The sequence below is a fragment of the Equus caballus genome, chromosome 4 (genome assembly GCF_041296265.1).
Source record: "Equus caballus isolate H_3958 breed thoroughbred chromosome 4, TB-T2T, whole genome shotgun sequence".
NCBI lineage: Eukaryota > Metazoa > Chordata > Mammalia > Perissodactyla > Equidae > Equus > Equus caballus.
In genome coordinates this window covers 108,704,375-108,727,131 of record NC_091687.1, presented here as the reverse complement: position 1 = coordinate 108,727,131, position 22,757 = coordinate 108,704,375, and the positions used below count along the sequence as shown (strand labels likewise).

General features: G+C 46.4%; 1 long non-coding RNA gene across 1 annotated transcript; it reads right to left on the bottom strand.

Moving 5' to 3' along the window:
- Positions 1-3,750: 3,750 nt before the first annotated feature.
- LOC138923856 (uncharacterized) lies at positions 3,751-11,445 on the bottom strand. Its single transcript, XR_011438053.1, has 2 exons — positions 11,303-11,445; positions 3,751-4,159 (listed from the first exon to the last, which is right to left on the bottom strand). It is a non-coding gene; the product is annotated as an uncharacterized lncRNA (long non-coding RNA).
- Between the last annotated feature and the right edge of the window lie 11,312 nt (positions 11,446-22,757).

Sequence of the window (22,757 nt, the reverse complement as noted above, 5' to 3'; positions counted from 1 at the left end):
TGTGCATGTGGAGAGAGAGAGTTCTGCTGTGTCCTCCTCTTCTTATAAGGACACCAGTCCTATAGGATTAGGGCCCACTCTTATGACCTCATTTAACCTTAATTCTTCCTTAAAGGCCCTCTCCAAATGTAGTCACTTTGGAGGTAGGGCTTTCACATTCGAATTTGCAATTCCATCCATAGCACCAGCCTCTGTATGGTTAATGTCTGCCTGCTATATTCCTCTTTGTCATTTTGCTTTTAGCCTTTCTTTCATGTTTAAAATGCATCTCTTGTAAATGGCATTTATATGATCTTGCTGGTTTTCTTAGTGTATAATCTCTGCCTTGTATTTGGAGTGTTTAGCACATTTCTATTTAATATAATTACTGATATGGCTAGGATAAGCCTATCATTTTGCTATGTGTTTTCTATTGGCCTCATCTGTTGTTTCCTTTTTTCCACATTCCTTCCTTGTGTTAGATTGATTAGCTGGGTTTTTTAGTACTTCTTTTTATTTCAGGAACCATGGCACATGTGGGCTGGGCATTGTTAGTCTCTAATAAGAGGGTAAGATGTTTAGTCTAAGATGAGTTTTAAGATTTAACAGGCTTAGTGATGGGGTGTGTGTGTGTGTGTTTGGGGCGGGGTCAGGAGTGCTGTTTTAGGATTCACTCAGCAAATTAACCAATGCTTAACCCATGGCTTAGCCAGCCTTCCTTTCTGGATTACAAGCCAAGAAATCCTGGAACAGCTGCATAAGCAGCAGGTAGTAATTGCAGACAAACAAATAAGCATCAAAGAAGGTCTTGACAAGGTGGAGCCTGCTGTCATTGAGCCCAGAACGGTACATAAACAGAGGTCTGGCTTTCTAGAAAGGATGCTCTCCCTCCACCTTACTCTAGAGTTTAAGGGACTGAACATGGGCTTCCCTCAAAGGTTCCGGTTGTGCACATGCCCAAAAGTGTTACAGACACACCTCATTTTATTGTGCTTCACTTTTTCACGCTTTGCAAATACTGTGCTCCTAAATCCATATTATCACTTTTAGCAGTTTTTTTTTAAGTTCTTCAGAGATTTCCCAACTTGACACAAGGGGGCCAGGTCTTTACACCCTCATATCAATCAGTCGTTGGACATAGGCTGCCCCAGAAAGAGGATGTGACCTGGGTCACGGTGACTCTACAACAGAAGCAGATCCTGAAGGGGGCTGACAACTAAGGGCTGCCTGCCACAGAAACTGCAGCAACTGGGGACACAGACCTTTACTCCTCTCGGGGAACCGGGCAGCACACACACGGTCACCATGGTTTGTGTGCAGAACATTATGAATTCAGCCTTGTTTACTGGATGGATTTTGTTGTCTTTCTTTCAAGAAGATTGAGGTTTGTTTCATTAATTTACTTGCAAATCATCCTGGTCCTTTTGAAGCTTATTTTTAAACTTTGCTATGAAGGGTCAGTAGCAGTGGTCATCAGCTGGGGCAGATTTTTGATGGCCACAACTGAGAGCTGCTGCTGGCACTCAGTGGGTAGAGATCAAGGATGCTGCTGAACATCCTATAATGCACAGGACAGCCCCCCCCCCCCCCCAACAAAGAATTATCAGGCCCCAAATGCCAATAGGGCCAAGGCTGAAAAACCCTGCCCTGCAGCAGGCTTTACTCTAGGGCTAAGTCCTACTCCTGAGTCACGGCCCTCCTGGGATGTCAGCGCAGGGCCAAGTGTTCAGCGTGGCCTTTCCACGCTGACTGGTCGCAACTTCAAAGTCTTCCATTCCGATGAAAAAGCCAGAACCTCCATGGAGCTCACAGCTCCCTAGGAGTTGTTCTTTGCTTGGCCATCAGAGTTGCACCCAGTGAAAAAGCGGCTTAGTATTCAGGCAGGTGGACCCTTAGCTGATCTCTGGATCTCTCTTTCTACGTAGATCCCTCCTCACCAGCGCTCTACCTGGAAAAACCCACCAACCTCAGTGGCCTCCACTCCCAAGCTGCCTCCCACCTCAGGAAGCCTCTCTCCACCCGGGTTCAGAAACCACCTCCAGACAGAGGACAGGGGTGTGCAGAGCCCATCTTGGCTTTTCCTTCTCTCTGGGACCACAGGCCCGTGCAGCCTGGTGTTGAACATTTGAAAACAGCTGTTTCATGTACTGTGTCCAACTTCACAGCACACAAAGGTTAGTCCAATCCCTGACACTTCCTCACGACCAGAAGCGAAGACTCACAAGCAGCTTTTGGTGAATTTCTTTCGTCTTTCTCTCTCTTGCTTCCCCCACCCTCACTTGCCCTTTGCCCGCCTGCGCGTTTGTGTGCGTGCACGTGTTTTCTTTAGACAAACATGGATAAATCTCTCATGAACACTGAAAATCCACTCTTGTCATTAACTACAACTCACCAGTCCCGGAATTCACAAATAGCACTCTGACAATAGACTTAAGAGACCAGTCAGAAATGTCTTAATCTTCCCCCTTAATATTTTGGACTTCCTTAAGAAGTTGGTCCTCAGTCATGGAGCCTGTCTCATTGCACAAAACTGGGGGAGATCCTGGCCCTGGCCACCCTGAACTCTCACTTGCTTTTCTTGGAATGTGAGAAGTTTTGGTCTAAACTCAACCTCCGTCCTCCCCGGGCTCCACCCGCAGCCCCTTGTGCTCTGGGGAACCCGTTGGCAGGGATGGCCCGTGCCCTGCTCCTGTGGTGAACGGTTGGTTGACTAGCGATGCTGAAGATTTCGCCTCCTGAAGCTTCACGGGATTATGTGCACAAACTCCTGGGATTCTATCAAGTCCTTCACGTTTCATGTGAGAGTGACTTGATTTTGTGCACATCTCTGAACCTCACACCAATGACTTTTTCAGCTTTAATCAAAGCTCCTTTTTGCTTGAACACCTTCTGCACCGCCTGGACTCCTCACAGCAGTTCCCAGGGTGCTTTTTCTTGTTTACACACAGACTCTCTGGCAGCCTTAGTCATATCACAATTCTAAATCTATTGAACTTGGCGTTCTACATTTTTGAAGTTTTGGTTAAATTTTCTAAGAAGCATTGCCTTTTTAGACTGTTCTATTTTCTCTTTATTCCAGCAGCAGCACTAGAAGTTGATGGTCTTTGGGGAACACGTTTTACAAACAAATGGAATTGATCACTGTGAGTCGGTCAGTGAATATCTGCAAGGTACAAACCAACAAACTGTTTTGACATGTGGTCACGGGCATGTGTAGACACAAGCAGCTGTTGGCTCCCCTCTGGCTAAGTGACTCCACCTTGTGGAATAGACTCTGAGGCCGCAGGACTCAAATACAGCCTCAGGAGCATTATAACATGTGCTGCGCCCTCGCGGTTACTCATGAGGCGTGAAACCATGAACGCTGAATACTGAAATTCCACAACAGTACATCCTGCTTGTCACTTAATGTTTTATCCTAAGCATTTCCCTAAGTCATTATAGTCGTTAAATAGTTGCCTGGCAACTTAGTGAATGGCTTTAACATCTCTCATTATGTGGATATGCCATGTGTTAGCCATTCCCCTACTCTTGGGACATTTCAGTTGCTTAATGCCTTCTAATTCAGCTTCCCCATGTGCAAAAATAGGGCTAAGAGCAGAAATGTTCTGCCTCTGTCCGCTCTGAAACATGAGGTGCAGACATTCCAAGGCGGGCTTTAAAGAAAGCTCGGCGTACTGGAGGGCCAGCTTCCAGGCTGTCAGGACATGTTGGAGCTCACCAAATAGTGCACCCTCCCCTCTGCAAAGTACACAGATACTCACGTCTAAATAAGTTGTAAATTGGGTTCCTTATTAGATTAACCCATTGAGGGAAAAAGGAAACAGGTGGTCGGACAGAATCAAGAATAGAGGCGTGGGGGGACATGAGGCAAGATCCGAGGAGCACCCCCGGCCCCAGCAGGGGATGTAGCAGCAACAGGCACCCTCACCAGGCCCCGTAGAAAGGACTTCGAGTGGCTGCCCAGCAGTGCAGGAGGAGGGCCAGCGAACGGGGGCTGCGAAGCCTGGTCATACACGATCTCCGTCCAGATTCGTGAACTTGGCAAAGGACCTTCTCTTTGTGCAGTAAGGGGGTTGGGTTCTCAAGTGCCCTTCCAGGTCTGGCACTTCCCACATAGCTGATTGACTCCTGCTGTGGGCTCCCCCAGCAATCACATATTGCCTCTGTCCTAAAGGACCTGAAGAATAATTAAAAACAGTTTGATGAGTTCAGTTGAGATATAGAAATCCAAGATTCAAAGCCACATGTATTTTCTTGAAAGATGATGAATAATATTCCCTTCTGGATGAATCTATATAAGAGAAAAATAGGAGAACAAAATAGTTTCATTACCACAATGTTCTTTATTCGTGATGGATCTTATATTGATCTATCCAAAGTCCCAAGGGGAAGTAAAACCCCTCCTCTGAATAGGCCAGGGCAGCATTCACAAGGCAGCCAGGGAGCCGCGGGCATGTGTCGCCTTTTCACAGTCGCTCTCCGTAGGTGTCGCCTCCACGCCAATGACCGCATCAGGAGCAAAGGGGCTGTCAGGTTCTTCATCTGTCAGATTGTTCAGCCCAAACTCCTGCATATTTGTTTCTCTAAACTCAATTATTCTACAGGCTCATATTATATTAAATTACACATCTCACAATATTCGAAATGGCTCATTTGTTCTGGGAATTACATGGCTCTAATTGTATCACAAAAATGCTGACAGCCTGCAGAATGGTAATGCCACATGGCACACGCGCAGCAGCGGGCTCTAGAATGCAGTCATAGGGCACGTTTCAACATTGCTGCAGCACCAGCCACGTGCAAATGCTATTAGGTGTAATAATGATTTGTATTTACACCACTCACTCCTTGGAGAGCTTTGCTGTAAACCCTACAGCCTTCGGGTTAGCTTCCTATCTCACAGCTTAAAGGACTCACTCGGTTGTTCTTTCAAAAGCACCTAACCACTTCCAAATCACCACTTTGCCAGTGACGGTAGATTACTTAAGAGACAGTAGTGATTCCCCCTAATGGAACCATGATGGGCCACCCAGATTCTCCTTGAGGACTGAAGGATTTGTCCTCCTAGCTTCTGAGCTGGCTACTAACTGACATCCCTTAATCATCACCCTCTCTACAAACTGCCCTCGAATGAAGAGAGTTCCTCACCCCAGGTCACACCACTGGGGGCAGGGGAAGCCCACACCTAATGGTTGCCCAGTATGAGAGGAAAAAGGCCCAGCCCATCAGGGCTGGGGGGACGCCCCTAAAAGCGCCCCCCTGCCTCAGAGCTCCTGGCAAGTCAGCCGAGGCTGCTGTTGAGACAAGGCCCACTCTGCCTCGCCCATCCTGCTCTCTTCCCTCCCATGGGTGTTGATCTGGAAAGTGCTGCCTGGTAACTCCCTGCACACTCGTCTCCGCCTCCAAGTGTGCTTGGCTCCGCTGGCCCTTTCCCATCAAATTCAGACTGCTCGCCCTGGCTTTCAGGGCCCCTGAAATCCAGCCCTACCTGCTCCAAATTAGGTGTTTGATAAAGCCAGACTGCCCGCTCTCCCCCACTCACGCCATAGTAACTTCTGCTTCTGTGTCTTTTCATTATCTTCCAACATGGGAAATTTTTTCCCCCAAAATATTAATTGCTAAGTATAAGAATGACAAACTCACTAAAGAAAGACGGCACAGAGGTCACGCGGAGATGGCTCCAGATGAGAATGGAACTAACATGTAAAGATGGCGGCCAGTTTGGGTGGAAGAAGAGAAACTATGACTGATCCACTTCTCGAAGAGGGATTCAGGTGCGTGGGAATATCCCGGTGATGGTCTGGGACCCAGCCCTGAGCTCCAAAACCAGGACGAGGGGAAAGGGAAGATGAGAAAGGGAAGAAGACGGGGATATGCTGGAGGGGAGGAGATGGCAAGTCTTTACACAGCAAGAGCACTTCCTCCAAATTCGCCAGTCCAGACTCCTCTCCCACCAAGGGCTGCTCTTGAGAAAAACTCGGTGTCTACGTTCTCAGGAGGTTTTCCACTTCTGATGTCTGAAAATGGATTCACTTTTTGGGGGCAGAGACGGGGGCACATTTGAGAGGAGGGATTATTAGATACTTTTACATCCCACTTAGTTCTCAACTCCACACGGAGCTCAGAGAGTCAGCTGACTTGGCCAGGATCACCGAGTTAATAAAGGCAAATCCCCATTTCAACTGCAGTAGCCTTTTTATTACATTGCAATACCTCTAAAATATCATTAGATGGACACCAAATAGCACTTTAACTGTGACAGACACACCAGAGACCATAATTTAAATTAAAGGATTAAATTTGCAATAGCGACATTTCAGGAAACTTGCAGAATTTTAGCTCCCATTAAACAATGCAAATCCTTCACAATCCTTTTTCAAAAATACTTAAAACTGGTTTTTATTCTAATGAACGCCAAGTTTCCAAAACCAATGAATATAACTTAAAACTCTCACCTTAATTACATTTTCTTGAGCATGCTCATTCTTTCAGATCATTTTTCCTGGGGCCTGAAAACCTTTAGCACAGTGTTGAGCTAGCACATGACGGGCGCTCTGGGCTATACTCATCCAACAAGAACCCTACCAATAATAGTTATTAAACAACTTGATAATGTATCTGTTTCAGCCGACAAAACAAAGGCTGTTAACACTTATTAAAATATTTAGTCTATTGTGAAATTGATAAATGGAGTTATTGACAGAATTACTAATTTTCATTTTAAGCTCTAGTATATGACATCACGCTTTACTGTCCATTGTAATTTAAAATGACAGGAAACAGTCCAGTAAAGGGAATTCATCAATAGACACCAATTTTCACAATAAAAGTGTTCAGGATGTGGCTCTTTGAAAATTACTGTAATAAAACACCTGAGGTTTATCGACAAACATACTGTATATCAGGATTTTCTGAGGAGCTTATAAAAAATACAGATGCCTGTGCCCACCACATACTTACTAGACTCACTCGGGCAGATCCAGGCATCTGCTTTTTAACAGATTCTCCAGATGAATCTGCTGAAGAGCTAAGCTTGAAAACCCCCATTATAATGGACAACATCATATTCCTAAGCCTGTCGACATTCCTTCCCTATCTTGTTGAGTGTTTTCTGTTCTAAGAACTCTGGAAATCCTACTTGCTCCATGAAGCCTTGTATCAACAAGGGGAAAAATGACAATTACTAAAACCACATGCCAATCATGGTAAATATCCAATCCCTAGGATACCCTTTAACATGCATCCACCCAACCAAACCCTCTACGAGTGAAATTACCGGGGGTGGTTTCCCAAAGAGAGGGTCTCAGTGTGAATGCCGTACTACATGCAGCAGGTATGTCCTCATCCTACCAGGAGGTTGGGTGGAATTTAGCACATTTCAAGGCACTATTGGAGCTCACAGCAGTATCAGTTTCTATTCCCTTTTGTAAAAGTAAAAAATTACTCAAAAATCAAGTCGTTGTCTGGTTTGTAAACAAAATGTACAAAACAAAATTTTTAGAGTCCTTCTTAACTATTTCAGTTATTACAATAAATAGGAGAGCACGTCATTTAAGGAGAAACGATGAAGAAACAATTCTCCAGTTTGTGCAGACTAATGTGATGATCAGTGGCCACAGGAGCCGCCGTCCTCGTCCTCGTTGACCACGGCCTCGTATCTTTGCAGCACCTAGCCGTTAATACGTTACCATTTAAAATTCTAATCACAAAGATGTTTTGATATGAGGTCAGTTTCCATGTTTAGTCTGCTTTCTCCAACAAAATGGGAGCCAAGTAAGTATCTTTTAACTATTTCAAATATTACGTAATTAAAAGATGAAAAGTCCAACTAAACGTTACAAGATAATAAAATTCATTGGCTCTCTCCAAACTTTGCCGCTAATTGTATACAAATTCTCAACAGAAACTCAAACAGAATCAGTGATAGAACTCTCCTTCCTCTCCATCTCCTTTCCGGCAGCAAGACATGGGTGGGAGGGAGAAAATATTAGACCTGCGACACAGTGACCCCTCTGGCTGGGGATTCCCAAGAAATGCTAAACCAAAAAGAAAGTACTGCCCATGTGTGTGCTGAGGGCAGACTCACCATTTTTGTGGCCAGAAGAAAACCAGCTGGAGCTAAGGAGAGACCCAAGGGCCTCATCCATGCAATCCGAGACATCCCCAAAGCCACGTTTCCCTCAGCTCTGCCGATGGGCTTTGCTTCCGACTCTGGTGAGACTGCCAGTCCTCTTGCTCTCCCCCTCCTCTGCTTCAGCTCAAAGGCACACCCGGCCAACGTTTCCACGGAAGACTCTGGTGTGCCACATGCTTTCCTGATTCAACAATAGTCTTCTCTAATCCTACTTTCACGTCAAATGTCAAAGGCTTAGACTCACGTTGTGGGGAAATCTGACAATGGCTTAATGTCTGTCCTCCTCATTCAGGTGCCAGCTGCATGCTAAAGCTGGCATATTTTAATCAACATTTAGCACTCCAGGTCCCCAGTGTTCATCTTAGTGGTCACCTGTATCTGAGTTCCCTCTTTCCAGTGTCCCAAGCCCAGCTTCCCCTGTCCCTATCTTGGCCAAGATCACTGATATTATCCACCTGTCTGAGTTACAGTTTCTGATAAATATTTTAATTCATTGCTTTCTCTGTCCCAGGATTATCCACAGCTCAAACCTTAACTTCAACACCCATCAGGAGTTTTCGGTCTTACGTTTTAACCAATATGGGAGGATCTAGTCTCACTCTCTCACAAATATATAAGATATCAGAGTAGCAGGTGTTAGCTCTGCTTTACATCAAAATAGGGCAGACCTCAAGCTTCATCCTGGGACTTTATAATCACAAGGTAGCCTCATGGCCCCCAAAATAGTCTATCTTCTCCATGACATTTCAAAATCCCATTACAATGGACAAAGCCCTCCTTAAAATTCAGATATTCAGGGTGCTGGCCCCATGATGCAGTGGTTAAGTTTGGCATGCCCCACTGCAGCAGCCCAGAGTTCATGGGTTCAGATCCTGGGCATGGACCTATACCATTCATCAGCCATGCTGTGGCAGTGACCCACATATAAAGTGGAGGAAGACTGGTACAGATGTTAGCTCAGGGCCAATCTTCCTCAAGCAAAAAACAAAATTCAGATATTCAGGATGTCAGCTTGCACATACAGTGCCTGTATAAGAATTAGTAAAAAATGTTGCATTAGGGCAGAGAAGTTAGGGAGGGCATCCCGATTTCCTGAAACAGTCCACAAGGACTTGGGACTTGGAAAGCAGAGTGGGGTCTGTTGTCCCCCCCACTGCCTCCTTGGTCAGGTGTCCTTGCACAGGGCACACCCTGTACCATAAGAAGTGCTGGCCCCACAAATTCCTTCAGAAGACAGAGACATCGACCTAGACCCATGTAGTGAGAATGTCCTTTCAAAGCAGTTCTGGAAAGCATAAAAGGAAGAGCAAGATAAAAGACAGATAATATTTGAAAGAAAGGGACACATAGAAGAAGAAAAGAAAGGGGGAAATCAAAAAGACAAAAACAAAATTTCATCTGCTTAGTAATTTAATACAAGGAGCTTAGCCTGACTGGGAGAATGAGGGGTCCTTGCAGGAGACCCAAGCTAATACTTCTTTGTACCCCTGAGATAACACTGGGAGCATTACCCATAGCTTTTTGGTTGATAGAGAAGGGGATGGGTGACTAGCTGGTTTCCATGAGCCTAAAGGGTTGAATTAAAACTATATCTGGCTGGGGCCGGCCCCGTGCCTGAGTGGTTAACTTCGCGCACTTCACTTCGGCGGCCCAGGGTTTCGCCGGTTGGAATCCTGGGCACAGACCTAGCACCCTCAAGAGGCCATGCTGAGGCGGCATCCCACATGCCACAACTACAAGGACTCACAACTAAAACTACACAACTATGTACCGGGGGGTTTTGGGGAGAAAAAGGAAAAATAAAAATCTTTAAAAAAAAAAACCATATCTGGCTAAAAGCTGTGAACCACAGGAATATGTTCCAGCAGGTCACTTACTCCGTAAATGTTGTTTAAATGGGTCATCCATAAATGTCAATGGTTCAAAGATTAGATGGGAAATATATCCATATTAGTACATCACATTAGACATAGCGTAGTACATTAGATACAGGAGGGATACTAACAAATTCTTATAAGAATCCTTAAAAGGCAAAGGGGAAAAACTCACCCCTGCCCTACTCAGTTTCACCAAAGATCAGAGAACATAGCAGAGCATAAAGGCAACTTGCCACTTGCTTTGGTTTCTTTGTCATATTGGTCTACCAGTTACAGTAAGGGTAAAGGAGAGTAGATAAATTCTCCAGCAAACACCAAAATCTTAAAGATTTGAAGAGAATACGCACATGAGTAAACACTGTAAGGAGCTACAGGGAGCATTGTTGTCTTGTCGTAAAACCCCACTTAAACTCCAGCTAGACTGAATCTCTCCCCAGGGACCAAATAAAACACAATAACATTGTCTCTAAGACTACGCTGAGGATTTAAATCTGTAACAGGACTACTGGTCCAAAGGCATTTGCTAATAAAAATTCACAAATTGTCGGGCTAAATATTCATGGAACAAGGACTCTAACAGTGCATTTTCTCCTCTGGATCAAGAAGGCGTAACAAAAATGCGGCACCTCAAATATTTGATAACCAGCGTCAGGGGACTGAGTGTCACATATTGCAAATAAAGATACTTGTGCTAAACCTTTCCACTAGATAAAAATGGTAATTTGCAGCCCACATATCAGTGTGGGCAATTGAATAAAAGAAGTTTTATTACGTAGTTTATTTATGTAGTTTAGAGTTGCTTTTAGAGGCAAAATTCTGGAATGACAGCTTGAGGAGTTCCTCTCCCCAGAAAAACAACCATTTAACTGGTGAAAAAAAACTTTTTTTAGAGCCTAAGCATTTTTTTTCCAGTTTCTTGAGTGGCATACATCACTGTACAAGTTTAACACATACAGCACGATGGTTTGATTTACATTGTGAAATGAAAATTATTTTTCAAAACAATCATCTAAAGTCTCTGGAACTTGTCTTAAGGGCATTTAGCAAATAAAGAAACATTTATTCAAGAGGATCTATAAATCTCAGTAAGAACAGTGGGAATCTGAGCCCCCAGTCCCCACCCCCAGCTCTGTGTAACTCTACTGCAGGTGCTCTGCCCCCGGCAGGTGTGGCCCAGAAGACAGGGGGACCTCTCCTCCCAGTTCCCAGTTTCAGTTTGAAAGGGTAGGTCACTGGCACTTGTCATACCCCCAGAATCCCGGGCAGGCATGACTGAAAGGACGAGGTTCCCTCCCGCTCCCAGCCCTACCTTATAGGGCAGAACGTCTACCCCAGGCACAGCAGGTTGCAATGCTGAGACCCCAGTTGATCCCATCCCAGCCCATTCACAGGGCGGAGGTTCCACACCAGGAGTATAAGCCCAGAAGACCAGGAGTTACCACACCAGCCCAGCACCTGCTCAGCCAGCAGGTATGTCACTCCAGGAGAAGCAGACCAGAATATAAATGGATTAAACAATCCAATCAAAAGACAAAGACTGTCAGACTGGGTTAAAAAAAAAAAAAAAAAAAAAAGCAAGATTCAATGATGCGTTCTCTACAGAAGATGAACTTTAGATTCAGAGATGCATAAGGATTAAAAAGAAGGAAAAATGCATGCAAACAACATCCATGAGAGAGGTAGAGTGGCTATATTAGTATCAGACTAAATGGACTTTAAAACAAAACATTTTACTAGAATTAAAGAGGGACATTTTATAATGATAAAAAGATTTATCTGTCAGGAAATTATAACCATTATAAACATATATGCACCTAACAAGAAGGCCGAAAAAATATATAAAGCAAAAAACTGACAGAATTGAAAGGAGAAATAGACAATTCAACAATAATACTTGGAGATTTTAATGCCCTACTTATAACGATGGGTAGAACATCTATGCTTTTTGCTAGATTCATTCTCGATTCACTGTGTATGTGGCTTAGGATGCTGTGAGAACTTCCTTAGAACCCTCAGAGAAACAGTGAGGGTATCAAAGAAAACACAGAGAGAGACAAACGGAGGTGAGGGACAAAAGGGGGAGAAGGAGGGAGGGAAAGCCAAGGTAAACAGGTAAAGTACTTTAAGATAACAATTGTTCTTCGTGAACTCACATAACAGCAAATATGCACAGCACCAGCTCCTTGGTATTGTCAGCACTACATGAAAACAAATACAATTTCTTTGAGTGTAGGGTTGCCAAATAAAATACACGATGCCCAGTTAAATTTGAACTCTGAATAAACAATGAACAATTTTTTAGCATGGGCATATCAAAAACGTACTAAAAACTTACTTGCTATTTACCTGAAATTCACATTTAACTGTGTCCTGTATTTTTATTTGCTAAATCTGGCAACCCTATTTGAGGTCTACGCTGTACGAGAGATCGCACTTGCACTCAGTGTAGGAGACAAACAAAGCGTGGCTGTGCCCCTGACTGTAACAAACGACTCTAACACAAGTCCAGCTGTGACGGTGAGGAGTGTGCTAGGCGAAATACCCAGGAGTTGGTGTCAGCCTCTAGGCCTTATGAAAAAAGTGCTAGGCTCCAGGAAAAGAATAGATTATTGGCTCTCGGGGGGAAAAATGATCACCAAAGTTCTGGTAAAAGAACAGGTTATTCAACTGAGCCTGCCATTACGTGATTCTAATAAGCATCACGGGAGGTAGAGAGGGGACAGAAGCCGGGGAGATGGGCATGCCCCAATTGAGGACAGGAATAGACAGACTTACACATGTGAAATGTGTGAAGAGGACAGGATGTTATTTGATCACTGCCTAGAGAGAGTAAAGGAAGGCTTCTTGGAGGAGGAGGAACTGGTGCCAGACATCAGAGAAGACAGAGGAAGAATTATACACACATGGGCAGTGAGAGGCGATGAGAGAGCACCATTCCCCTCATTCAGCACTCGTAACTTGCAGCAGCTACTTCACAGTAGGCACGGCCTGTTTCCCGTTCTATTCCATACGTTCGGATCCACAGGACTGTTGGGCACAGTTGTGCAGGCTGTATGTAATGTGATACGAAGGTCACCATTCACATCACGGTGCTCTGCCTGCAGCCACATGCTGCAAATTGGAAAACCAGGGCTCAGCGGGCCCAGGAGAGGGTTTAAGTTACAGTGAGTGACCACGAAAGGACTGGCAATGGGAGCATAAACCAGTAAAATCTTTCTGGAAAAAAGTTAGCAATAGGTGAACACCAGCTTTAAATCTTTTGAGCCAGCAATTCCTCTGCCTCTGGGAATTTAGCTTAGCTTTACAAAATAATCGTGAATGTGCTCAAAGATCTAGAAACAAGGATGGTCATGGCTCAATGCTTCTAGTAACAAACAGGAAGAAACAGCCTCAATATCCAAAAATTGGGGATTAGTTAAAACTATTCTAAATATTTTAGACAGAGTACATTTAATACGAGAAATTGATTTTCAGCAATTCCATCTCCCAGGTGATTAAGCAGGGAGTCGCGAGGCAACCCAAGGTTAGCAATGCAGACAGATGCTCCCACTCTATGGCTAGAGAGGAAACGTGGCCCTGTTCTCAGGGACCAGGAGCTGGGCCAGTGAGAGTCAGACTGACACGGGGCTGTCTGGCAGGCGCTGGAGCAACTGCCTGAACAAGAGAGGGAGGGGCCACCTGTCTCCCCCCACCCTCCCATCTTCCACCAGGGCTCCCAGTGGCCCGACCAGGATTCCAGGTGCCCTGAAAGTGTGGTTCCCCATGATTCAAAGCAGAGCGAGAGAAGCGTAGGGAATGAATGTGAGAACAAATGGGAAAATGACTAGCTTGGTGGACAAAAGAGGTGCGGGGTATGATTTCATTTATGTAAAATATACGCACGTCAAGAGATAGTAGATAAAGTGAATAGACAAATAAAATATGCTTCTCTCAGCTGTTGGGGGTACGGATGGAACTGCTTTCTCGTCTATGTTTGTGACATCATCTATATGAACACGTGAAATGGATGCAGCACTGCGCTGTCCAGATTCCCTCCTCCATGACCGAAGCACTAACTCCCAAAGCTACAGGGAGTTTTGCTGGCCAAACCAAGTCGCTCTTCAAACTCTGCCCTTGGCTGAAGATAACTCCTCACCCAAAGTCACCCCCCCTTCTGGGGGATGGAGGTGGGGTCAGGCTGCACCACTGACTGGTCGAGGAGAGGGAATCAAGGCCCACTTCCTCACACCATCTCAGGATAACTCTGAAGGGTCAGCCCCGAGCTAACACTCCCTTTAGAATTAACAAAGGCAACCAGTACAGACAGGAGAGGGGAGAATGCGCATGGACCGTGTCCTGAGGGCGCTGGATCGAGGGAGCAGAACATAAGTTATCAAGGTGTGAATACTTCCCCGTGATAGAGGATCTAATACCTTGGCAAGGCCCCAGGAGATGGCACTAACGTGCTCCGAGGGCAGCGCTTAGTGTGGGCTGTTGCTTTCCCCAAGTTTCTGAGTGAAACACAACCACCAGAACTACCATGACGGCCGGTGGTATAAAGGATCAAAAGACTCAGAGGCGTGGACATGCCAGGCATGCCATTCAGGCAAGAAAACCCCCCAGATGTCTACGATCCATGGGAGGACCTGGAGGCCATTTCACTTGCAACAAAAGATGACCTGGTGCAAGGGGACGAGCAAAGCTGAGGAGCTACGTGATGGCGGCCTCGACAGCCAGGGCTGATCATCACTGATGCCCTTACAGAACCCAGCTCCCAGTTAGCAACCGGGATGAGTGACGTTAACTGTGAGCAACAAGGTGGGTAATCATCATAAGGGCAGGAAGCCAGGATGGCATCCAGGGGCTTGGCCCCTAAAGAGCTATGGGAATAGTTCACACATTAGGACATCCCTCACAGAAATATAGATGGGCCCCTAAATACAGGATTCTTCAGACTATACAACCAAAAGAAATCAAGTATGGTTGACCAGGAGACTGAGGGCAATTGCCCAATGAAACATGGTCTGTTGCCCAGTTTCCACACTGAGCCACTTCTCAAATCTGAAATACACTGATTGAAGGGAGGAGTGTCCCCAGGGGAAAGGACCCAGCCACACCACGGCAAGTGTACCAGGAATGATTCCCCAGTCCTCCCCGAAGGACCTTCAGCCATCTAGTCACACAGCGCAAGCTTCTCTAGAGGTCTGGGAATTTCTGATATAAATATGGCAGCCTTGGCATATATAGTCCATTTGGCTATACAGATCCACTCTCCACTCTGCTCTCTACCCCAGAAGTCTGACTTATGTGAATTCCATCAATGGGCCTGCTCACCCTCTGACTTCCAGTTGAGTTCAGCCAGTGGGGCACCTTAGCAAGAGTTCAGAGGAGAAAGGCTAGTGAGGACGGGCTCTTAGTCCCCTGGATCCATCCCTGCTGGGTCTCTGCAATGTGAACATATCCACCACCCAATGGTCACTGATTTTCCAAAAGCAGCCTTCATCTAAGTGACCCTATTATTCCGGGTTCCAGGTTCCAGTGAACTTTCCCTCCCTCTGTCCCCCTGACCTCAGGGTGGTAACAGCTCTCCCCATCGTGGCCCCCTTCGCCTAGCCCAGATCTTTATAGTTCCATTATTGAATCCGCCTCAGATCATCCTAATTTGAGTCCATCCCTCTTTCTTGTTACCTGACTGACGCAACAGCCCAGACCACCTCTCATCAGGGCGTTCAAGGAATTTCCAAGTTGGTGGGCGGGGGCTGAGCCGGCAACTGAACCAGCCTTGTGCAGTTATTACCTGCCCCCTCTCTCAACTAGTCCTGAAGCCCCAGCCTGCTTTCTCATTCTGCAGGAAGAGCCTGCTCCAAAGTGCCAATGATCACAAAGGAAAGTCCTTTTGCTGCAGGATTGATTGGAAGTCATTAATCCAGTTTTACATAAGAGAATACCAATAACACAATATAAGGCATTACTTTTAATTAACAAAAGCGATTAGCACTAATTAAAAAGTTCTCACATTTGTCAAAGAGCCATTTCACCTTAATTGCTAGGTGTGTTAAACAGGCAATTAAAAACAAATTAAAATGAAGACCACAGATGGGAGGAAGGCAGGCACCTGTGTCTGGGACAGCACACCAGCAGAAACACTCCTCAGCTCCAGAACACGCCAAACTGCTTTTCACACGTGTTATGTCAACTCCTGCCCAGCGTGCTTCATAAGCCAATATCGTAAATATGTACTAGGGAGTTGGGTTAAAAACATAAAGTAAGCAAACTTGAATTTTGACACGGGAAGATAAAATTCTTTTTGGAGTTTCGTACAATCCACAAATGAGGACTTACTCGGTGTCTCCTTTGCTATGTTTAACAAGAAACATGGAAGCCATTCTGCCCTCCAGGAGCTCGGATCGATGCTGCCATGTGAGACCCGCTCTTTTCAGTGCTCAAGTGGATGCAAAGACATTAAGTGTAGTAAATACACTCAATAAAATAGCTCTCTAAAGGGTGTCATAACTATACAGGGTTTAATGGAAGAGGAAGCATTATGTCAGACCTTGAAATATGAGTAGGAAAAGTTTTGAGTGGAAAGAATGAAGCAAGGGCATTCTAGGCAAGAAGAATAGTATAAACAAAGGCTTGGAAATTGGAACCGAGACCAATAGTCTCACATACACCCCACATACTTAGCAATATTGTGAGATACGTTGGTTTGAAGTATGTCTTTTGGAGTGAGTTGTCCCCAGAGGGGAGCAACTGAATATTTTCAACTGGGCGAGTTACACTATATTCCGGGTGTACTACTCCGATGGGACCAGTGAGGGCTGGCTATTCCCTGAGCAGCAATAAGAAAAGAATTCTCTAATTCTCCGAGAATCATCCAGCTGCCAGAGGTCAAGCCTACCAGCATTAATGTAAATGTGTGACCTTATGTAAATTACTTCATCTCAGAGTAGCTATATCCAAGGGAGGTGAGAGAGTGACGAGTTACCAGCTTGACGGAGGGCATGTAAGTATGAATACATAAAGCTCATCACAGACCTCACACAAATAAATTACGTTGTCAGTGTCATTGAGCCGCTGCAGCCTCACTGACAGAAGGGCAAAGCTTAGAGGCATTTAACTCTGTTTCAGCAGTTGGTTTTAATGAAAGTGAGAAAATTCAAGACTTCATTATTTTGAAAGCACTAATATTACAAAAGGTCTCGAGTGGATGTTGCCATCTCAAATGAAAAATTTCTACCCTCAGAGATTTCTGAATCTTTCAGGACCATTGCAATTAAAAGTAAGTGTGAGGCAGATGTTTGGTTGGGAAAATCACCAATAAATAATAAAATGACCAGTATCTCAAGATTTAAAGTCCGGGATTCAAAACTTTCTAACTCTGAATGATGGGACAAAGTCAATGCATTTCCATATCACTTACAATCCCAAGACAAACTCAGTGACCCAGGAGAAATTGAAAAATAAAAAGGGTACAGGGAGGAGGGAGTCACACGCATATCTCAAAAAAGCACTGCTTCTTGGGGCCACAGAGCAAGTGAAGAACAGAGAAAGTGGGGGGAGGGGCAAAATAATATCCGGCACAGAATAAAAGAAAATAAATTTCAAAAGCTAGAAAAAAACATATTAAAAACAAAAAAAAAACCTCTTCCTAAAAGAACACACGTAGGGAGTAACCTCCTGGACACTGGTCTTGGCAATGATTTTTTGTATTTGACAACAAAAGCACAACAACAAAAGCAAAAATAAATAAGTGGGACTACATCACACTAAAAAGCTTCTGCATAGCAAAAGAAACCATCAATAAAATGAAGAGGCAACCTACTCAAGGGGAGAAAATATTTGCAAATCGTATATCTGCTAACAGGTTAATATCCAAAATATATAAATAACTCACACAACTCAACGGCAAAAATACGACCGATCCTATTCAAAAAATGGGCAGAGGAACTAAATAACAGTTTTTCCAAAGAAGACATACAAATGGCCAACAGGTAGGTGAAAAGGTGCTCAAAATCACCAGTTATCAGGGAAATGCAAATCAGAACCACAGTGAGCTATCACCTCACACCTGTTAGAACGGCTGTCATCAAAAAGACAAGAGATAAGTGTTGGCAAGGATGCGGAGAAATTGGAACTCTTATGCACTGTTGGTGGGAGTGTAAAATTGTCCACCCTCTGTAGAAAACAGGATGAAGATTTCTCAAAAAATTAAAAATAAAACTACCATATGATCCAGCAATTCCACTTCTGGGTATTTATCCTTAAGAGTTGAAATCAGGATCTCAAAGAGACAGCTGCCCTCCCATGCTCATCACAGCATTGTTCACAATGGCCAAGATATGGAAACAACCTAGATGTCTACCAACAGATGGATGGATAAAGAAGAGGTGGTGCATACACACAATAGAGTATTATTCAGCCTTAAAAAAGAGGAAATTCTACCACTTGAGACAACATGGATGAACCTGGAGGACATTATGCTAAGTGAAATAAGGCAGACAGAGAAGGACAAATGCTGCCTGCTTCCACCCGCAGGAGGAATGTAAAGAGTCAGTTCTCAGAGACAGAGTAGAAGGGCGGTTCCCCATCCTCCCTGCCCCATGGAGCATTCCTCCTCCACCCGCCAGGCCTTCTGGAGGCCGAAGCCAACTGACAGCCTGCTGGGGCTGCCGCGGAGCAGCATACCTTTCGCAGACCCCAGGACCGCACGTCGTGCACCCTCACACCTTCCTTCCACGTCTAGCACCCAGCACTGTGCTTGAAGCATAAGACGCCGGATCTTTAAAACGAAAGAGGAGTGCAGACTGGCCGGTGACTGCTCCACATAACACGTTTGCCTTGACTCAGTGTGCAAGATGGAACTTCTGGCAGTCCAGTGGCTGGGTGAGAAAGCTGTTTCACAAAGTGTATGTTTTTGGCCAAAGTTCTAATAAATCATATAAACAGTCACCAGCTCTGATTATGCCAACAGCCACATGTGGGCTGCATTTGACCTCTGCGGCACCTTTCCTATCACTTGAAAGTACCAGAAGACATTTTCCACCTGAAGCTACTTAAAAATCCAGGCCTGATGCTCTTGAGACTGGAGAAAGCGTAGTGCTCCGCCAGACTGCTGCCAGGACAGGGTTGTGCTCACCAGTCGGTCCGGGTCTCCCCGGCAGCCTCAGGAGGGGCCGTGTCTGACGCTCAGCAGGGCAGGCCTCTCCCTTAGGCAGCCTCAGGAGGGGCCGTGTCTGACGCTCAGCAGGGCAGGCCCCTCCCTTAGGCAGCCTCACACGGGCCTCCCGCAGCTCCTCCATTCCTTCGGCCTCCCCCGGCTCCACCCCATGGCTTCTCTGCTTTAGCTAACACCAGGGCCTTCTGACTCCGAGGGCCTGGCCCACCTAGACCTCCTCCTCCTCCCTACACGATCCGCTCCTCCCAGGGGCCTACATCCTGGTCAGAACCAAGGCATCTGCCTTGCCCCCAGCAGTTGCTCAGTCTCTGACTCTCACCTCCACTTCATAGGATCCAGCCTTCCAAGTGGCAGCTGAGAGGGTAGATGACAACCCAGAGGGAAGGACAGGAAAATCTCCATGAAGCCAACATTGACCAGTGGCAGAAAACCTACTGTCCCTTCCCCAAAGCGCAATTCTCTCAACAGCCTATCCGAGGTCGTCCCTTGTGGCCAAGCAGGGGCACCAGCACAGTGACCAAGTGTCTTCTAGCGGCTCCATGTGAAGAAGGGCATGTGCAGCACCATGTGACCGGCCCTCTTCCATCTCCGTCTGCCCCAGGGTACCACCTCCTACATCCCGCCTGTGGTTAAACCTTGCCTCAGGTCTGCTCTCTCGGGGAAGGCTAAGCCACCTGGTTTTCCAGTCTAACCATTAAGTGAAACCCAGCCCCGTTCTCCCTGAGCACCTGTGTGCAGGGCACTGACACACACCGGCGTGACCAAGCGTGAGTTTGCACCGGACACACCTCAGCCCAGACGCTGCCTCTGCTACTGCCCAGCTATGCGACCACAGACAAGTCACTGAATCTTCCTGGATTTTATCTAGTAGGGACCTCGTAAAAATCTTGCATGGTAATCAGACAGAAATTGGCCCATTTGACAGATAAAATACTGAGACAGAAATTGAGTAACTTTCCTAACTCACAGTGAGCAGCGGTGTTAGAAATCTCTCCCTCATATTTCTCTACCGACGTTTGCGTTTTATTTGATGTGCTCAACAATTACCACAGTCAGCTGCAATGCTTCACTCTCCCTTTTAAAATAAAGATCGACATGCGCACTCAAGTTCTCTCAAGGACACTGAAGCCAGCACTTAAAAAGTGAATATTCCATGAACCTGGTCTTTGGCATCGTGAAGACCAAAATGAAAGTTTAAGAAATCGCTTAAAAAGTTAAATAAACAAGTTTAATAAATCGAGTTCACATTGTAAACATCTACACTGCTGAAAATGTTTTGATGGTTGGGAAATTTTTGGCAGCCATGTGCTAAACATCAAAAGTAATTCTGTAGGCAGCCGCAGGGTTTTTTCGATGCGTTTCAAGGGGCCAACATCTCAAAAACACTGCTGAGAACCGTGGCCTCGTTCTCAACAAAGCACAAGCAGCCTTAGACCACAGCTGACGTGGTGCTGGCCGGCGCGGGTGCAGGGCTCGCAGGCGCACCTGCACGGTTGGGGCGCCAAGAACAACTGTGAAATATACAGCCCACGCTTACTGGAGTCCAGCTCCTACCAGTGCTGGAAACTAATTTCCTACAAGACACCTTGACTATCAAGCTATAGAAACAGAACAATGGCAATGTTGTGCGTGAAACACAGCTGCTCGTCTACACTGGCTTCAATACTGTTGTCCGTGCCCACTCCACACCACGGTAGGGGCCCACCAGGTTTCCTTGGTGAGTTTCCTTGAATTTCGGTAAAGCCCCACGGCTGCCAATGAAAGGAAAAGGGAGCTAGGAAACGTCAGCACAGAGTCAGAGATGGAAACGCTAACAGCTGCGTAGATCAGAGCAGGAGGCCTGCTCTGCCGGGATGTCCCTAAGCCCTAGAGGAGGCAGTGTGGACCACCGTGACATCTTCAGGTGTGGGGAGTGAGCTGCCAAGACTGACGGGTGGATCTTATTACAGAGCCCACAAGAGCCCTGCTCTCCTCCGCTCACGTGCACTCAATACAACACCTTCCCGTGACCACACACCCACCGGGCACACGCTTGCTGCCGCGGCCGCCAGCACTGCTCCAGACGCCGAGTGTGGGCTGAGAAGAGGGAAACCTCTGCCCTCAGGAGCTCTTGCTTTTCTGGGGAAGACAAAACAAGAAGTAACAAAGACAATCCTTGCAAGCGTCATGTCTGTAGATTGTAATAAATGCAGTAAAAGAAGTAGATAGGGTTATAGGACTGTGAGCGATGACAAAGACTCCCCGCTTTAGGCCCAAACTGTAGTCAGGCCCCTCGGAGCCCTCTCCCCCACTGGCTGGGCCTGCAGAGCCCGTTTTAGCAAGAATCCTGCCAAGTCCATTTAGAGAGAGTCCCTCCCCCCGGATATCTGACCGATTGCCTCACCCCACCCTCACCCGCAAGTGATGCCTGCTGGCCTCGGCCTGCCCCAGCCAGAATCCTGCTAGGCAGTCTAGACAGGACCCTATCTTGCCATGTCCTGTGAGTCATTTTCCACCCACTGACCCTCCCAACCTGCGCCTTGCCTATAAATCCCCACGCGTTCATGTTGTATTTGGGGTTGAGCCCCATCTCTCTCCCTATTGCGAGTCTCGACACCTATCACGATAGTCCTAAGAAAATCTTCCTCACCATCTTAACAACCATCAGAACAGTTTTTTCTTTATCAGGAACCGAAGGGAGAGACGTGTTATTTTTGGTAAGCTGGGTGAGGCAAGACCCCTCTGAAGAGCTCGGGCCTGAAGGATGAGGAGGAGCCAGACTCGCAGGAGGGAAGGAAAGCAGTCCTCACTGAGAGGGGCTGGGCGCGGCGCTGGCCACGGGGGTCTCCACAGCCTCACCCTCGGGGCGGAGGCAGAACAGCCAGGTGGGCTCAAATAGAAAGTGGGACGGTGGTACAGGGGCTTCGAGGGTGGGGCCTTGAGCAGTAGAAGCTATTGAGGAGCTGGGCAGGGGCCACAGCACGCCGGCCTCCAGAAATGCTCATGGCTTTCACGTCAGTGAAAGGCACGGCTGTGGAAGGTTTGTAAGCAGGGGCATGCCATGCTCTGATGGCTCGAGAAGAAGGTGGATGTTTACTTTTGATTTTCTATCTGGTACACATCTAAGGCTGAGAACACACCATCTCCTGCTCCACAGATCCATGGTTTGTCTAGAATTGTTAGCTCGAGACTCAGGAAGAGCTAAATAGTCCTGAAGTTTCCCATGAGGAGATGAAAGAGAATGAAGCATAAAGCTACAGCCTGACGTCGGAAGGTCCCTTTATTGAAGCAATATCCCGGGCGGCTCAGGGGACCCAGACTTCATTACCCGCACAGCTGTGCCCCGTCTTTCCTCGGCCAACCCTTATTCAGAAGGACGCCAGACAACCAAAGAGTCAGAAAAAAACAGTGTATGAGCTTTGGAAAAGCTGCGACGTCCTGCCCAGAGCGGAATACGGTTTCCAAAGCCGCCTGCCCGGTAGGAGACAAGCAGGACTGAAGGAGAGGGGCCGATTGGCACTTAGTCCTTCTGTCTCCCCAGCATCCACCTCCCCCTGCCCTCCGTCTACTTAGAGGTCAGAGGGGAAAGAGTGCAAGGTGGAGGTGTGTTGAGTTTCTCACCTCCTGA